This window comes from Microtus ochrogaster, linkage group LG3, assembly GCF_000317375.1.
Source record: "Microtus ochrogaster isolate Prairie Vole_2 linkage group LG3, MicOch1.0, whole genome shotgun sequence".
Taxonomy (NCBI): domain Eukaryota; kingdom Metazoa; phylum Chordata; class Mammalia; order Rodentia; family Cricetidae; genus Microtus; species Microtus ochrogaster.
This window is the reverse complement of record NC_022029.1, coordinates 43,002,738-43,007,315: the sequence shown is the minus strand read 5'-3', so window position 1 is coordinate 43,007,315 and position 4,578 is coordinate 43,002,738. Positions and strand designations below refer to the sequence as shown.

The window sequence follows — 4,578 nt, the reverse complement described above, 5'->3', positions numbered from 1 at the left end:
GAGCTCGAAGGAGAGGGGCCCAATGGAGACCTCCAACTTAAATATCTCTCTCCACAAAATATCTGACTGTGGGTCTCTGCATCTATTCCCATCTGCTGCCAGAGGAACCTTTCTGATGACAACTGGACACAGATCTATGGGTATAGCAGAATATCATTAGGAATCATTTAGTTGATTTTTTAACCAGTCATATTTGGTTCCACCCTAGATCTCTGGGTTATCCAGTCTCTAGTTCCTGGCCATCCAAGCAGTATTAGGCATGGGTTCCGTCTCCTGGCATGGGACTCAAGTTAAACCAGATATTGGTTGGCCATTCCCACAAGTTCTGTTCCACCATTGCTCCAGCACATCTTGCAGGCAGGACAGATTGTTGGTCAAAGGTTTTATGACTAGGTTGATATTCACATTTCTCTTTCACTAGCCTGAAGAGTATTTCCATATTAAAAATGCTAGAACATAGGGCTGAAGGCTCTATTTGAGCACCAGCTTGACCTCTCCACATGCAAATGTTTTCAGCAATGGTCCCCATGGTCAGGGTTTGGAGAATAACCCTTTGTCCTGGCATCAGCCTGGGTTGTTTGGGGATCTCCATGGGACCCGCTTGGCCAACAGTGCAATAGAATGCAACCTAGTCCCAGCCCTGGAAGATTTGCCTGTCTATAAGAGATGGCCAGTTCAGACTCCAGATTCCCCTTTACTAGGAATCCTCATTAGGATCAACTTCATAGACTGCAGAAAGTTCCCACTGCACTAGGTTTCCACATTGTCTCCCCCAAACCCCCAACTATAGTCATCTCTTCCTGCACACTCTTTCCCTCCCATCCCCTTCACCCTACCACCTGATCCCTCCTGCTCCTGTCCCCACCCACCCCGCTTAGCCTGTAAAATCTATTATTTCCCCTTTCTAGGGAGATCCATGCATCCCCTAGACTCTTCCTCTGTAGCCTCTCTGGGTCTATGGATTGTAGCTTGATTATTATTTAGTACTATCCACAAATAAGTGAATACATATTTGTCTTTCTGGGTCTGAGTTACCTTACTAAGGATGAATTTTTTTCTAATTCCATCCATTTACCAGCACATTTTATGATGTCATTTTTTTAGCAACTGAGTAATACTCCATTGTGTACCACATTTTGTTTGCCCATTCTTCTGTTGAGAGATAACACGGTTGTTTCCGGTTTCTGGATATTATGAATAAAGCCATAATGAACATAGGTGACCAAGTATCCTTGTGGTAGGATGGAGTGCCCTTTGGGTATATGTCCAAGAGTGGTATAGCTGTTTTGGAGTAGTTGCATTGCCAGTTTTTTGAGGAACTGCCATATTGAATTCTAAAGTGTCTGCATAAGTTTGCACTTCCACCAGCAATGAAGGAGTGTTTCCCTTGCTCTACATCCTTGCCAGCATGAGCAATCACTTGTGTTATTGATCTGAGCTGTTTTGACAGATATAAGATAGAATCTCAGAGTAGTTTTGATTTGCATTTCCCTGATGCCTAAAGATGTTGAATATTTCTTTAAGTGTTTCTCAATCATTTGAGATTCTTCTGTTGAAAATTCTCTGTTTAGATATGCATCCCACTTTTTTTAAATTGGATTATTTGGGTTTTTGCTATCCAGTTTCTTGTGTTCTTTATATATCTTGGGTGTGAGCCCTCTATCAGATGTGTAGTTGATAAAAATCTTTTCTCATTCTGTAAGGTGCCATTTTGTCCTTTGCCTTACAGAAGCTTTTCAGTTTAATGAGGTCCCACTTATTAATTGTTGATCTTACTGCCTGCACTATTGGTGTTCTGTTCAGAAAGTTGTTTCCTGTGCCAATGCATTCAAGACTCTTCCCTGATTTCTCTTCTATCTGGTTCACTGTATCTGGTTTCATGATGTCATCTTTAATCCACTTGGGCTTGAGTTTTATGAAGGGAAATAGATATGGGCCTATTTGCATTCTTTTACATGACTTCTCGTTTGACCAGTACCATTTGTGGGAAATGCTTTTTTTTTTCCAGCACATATTTTTGACTTCATCAAAGACCAGGTGTCCATAGGTAGATGTGTACATTTATGTCTAGGTCTTCAATTTGATTCCATTGATCAACATGTGTGTTTTTATGGCAATATCATATCATATGGTTTTTACTTCTGTAACTCTCTAGTACAACTTGAAAGGCCTTTTATTGTATCTAATGAGATGAACATTTGGTTTTTTTTATTTCAGTTTACTTATATGGTGGATAACATGGACAGATTTTTGGATTTTGAACCATCCCTGTATCTCTGGGCTGAAGCCTACTTGATCATGGTGGATGATCTTTTTGATATGCTCTTGGATTTGGTGTGTGATGTGGGAACTTCTTTAGCCAATAGCCTTTAAGGTGTGCAAATATTTTATTAAGTATTTTTGCAACTATATTCATGAGGGAAGTTGGTCTATAAATCTCTTTCTTTGTTAGTCTTTTTGTGGTTTAGGTATTCTTTTTTTTCTCTTTTTAGTTTTTGTGTCTTTTACATCATGCATCTCCCAACACATTCATTTTCCCATCCCTTCATATCTATCTTCTGCCCTTGCAACCTGTTCCTCCCAAAATAAAATAAAATAAAATTTAAGAGAAAAGAAAAGCAAGAGAAAAGGTGCTACTGCAGAATTCAGTGGAAGGAAAGAGGAGGCCAGAATATTCTAGAGAAGAGGGTGGTATCTTCTCTACCAGACACTGCCAGTAGGTCAGAAGGGTTTAGTAGAGCTAGAGAAATGGCTTAGTTGGTAAAATGCTTGCTATTCAGGCTTGATGACCTAAGTCAGGTAAAGACTGGGTACAGCTGTATGTATCTGTTATCACTGCTCTAGGGTCAGATAGAGACAGGCTGATCCTATGACTCTTTGGCTAGCCAGTCTAACTGAACTGGTGAGCTCAGGTTTAGCATGAGAATCTGTCTCAAAAATAAAGGGGCAAGCATAGGAGATATCCACTGTAAATCTCTAGCTTTCATGCACATGTGCCTGCAGATGTGGGCGCATGCACACGCACATACACACACACACATGCACACACACACACAAAGTTAAAAGCAATCGATCATAAATTGAGGTTCAAGACAGATCCCCTCACTAAATCTATGGCTAGGAAGTAGCTAACTAAGGGCTCCAAGTCAGGTCCACTTTTTTCTTCAAAGAGTCCTTTGGTGATGCCTGACCTCCCTAGATCATGATACATGCCCTGAGCTACTTGCACGGACTGTGGGCTATGAATGTTTGTTCCAGTTTCAGATCTCAGCAGCTGTGCCCATGCTTTTGTTTTATAGTGTATATGGCAGTGTTGGCTTTTTATATCTTCCATATAAATATAGAATGCTTATTTTATAAAATTATAAAAACAGGTGAGCAAAAGGGAAAAAGTTAAATCCATTAATAATGTTCACACCACTCAGAAGTTACCATGTACGTGAATTAATACATTCAAACTCCCATAATGACCCTCTCTACCCTTTATCCCTTCCCACACAACTTTCTCTTCCTTCCCTTCATTCTTCCCTTCCTCCCTTCCTTGCTTGCTTTCCTCATTGAGCTCGGTTTGTGTTGTCTTGTGTTTGTGTGGTCTTGGAGTGGAGCCTGCCCTGGTGTGTACTCAGTTTACCAGGAGTCACATCATCAAAGAAAACTGACTCTCCCTATCCTAGCAGCTATTAAATGCCAAAGCTTTCCAGCTTGAACTCATGTTAGATATTCTTACAGTTGGGTAAACCATCCTATATAGCTTATAATATGTGAATAAATAACATATGCTCTAGTACATAGCATGGCATGTGCCTCTGATGAAATGTGCCTAACATGTAACTCATAACGACCACTAAAGGTTGGAAGGCTGCGGGTGCGGAAAACCAGATTCGTCGTGCTTGAAATCACATTTGTGATTACAGATGCCATATGGTCCCATGAGCTCTTCTAGGGAGCTCCTGGGTTCTCATCGCACTGTAGTTGGCTGTAGAGCTGAAGAAACCTACTGTTCACATCACTGCACATCATGCCTCAGTGCACTACTGGATGTGCAGGCTTCTGTGCAAATCACTTTGGTATTGCTATATTTCCAGGTAAATGGACCGCATGACCAGCATAGAACTGCGGCTAGCTGTTAGACTAGAGAGCTGTCTGTCTTCAAAAAGTGGGTTGTGCTGTTAGGATTTTGTTTTGTTTTATTTTAGGCAGGATGTCTCTGTGTAGCATTTGCTGTCATGGAACTCACTCTGTAGTCCAGGCTGACCTCGAACTCAGAGATCATTCTGCCTCTGCCTCCTGAGTGCTGGGATTAAAGTATACACCACCATGCCCAGCTGTCATCTAGTTTTTACTTGGTGGATTCTGACCACACGCTAGGAACTCTGTCCAGCTGATGTTAATGTCTTTCTTTGAGAAGCCCTTTGTTTCACAGGTGTTGGCAGGAGAGGCTAAGAAATGGCAGCAAGGGTACTGTGAGCCTCTATCTTCTGGCTGTACATTCTTAAGTTTGTGTCCAATGTGGTCAGAGAGAAGGTGCTTCTAGAGTAAGTCTAGTTAGACTGCCTCCTTTTCCGGGAAACTCTGCTT

The 4,578-nt window shown here is 41.4% G+C and overlaps 1 protein-coding gene across 1 annotated transcript in view; it reads left to right on the top strand.

Moving 5' to 3' along the window:
* Positions 1-4,578, top strand: part of Jazf1 (JAZF zinc finger 1) — a 307,664-nt gene that overhangs the window by 71,956 nt on the left and 231,130 nt on the right. The gene's annotated exons all lie outside the window — the stretch shown is intronic.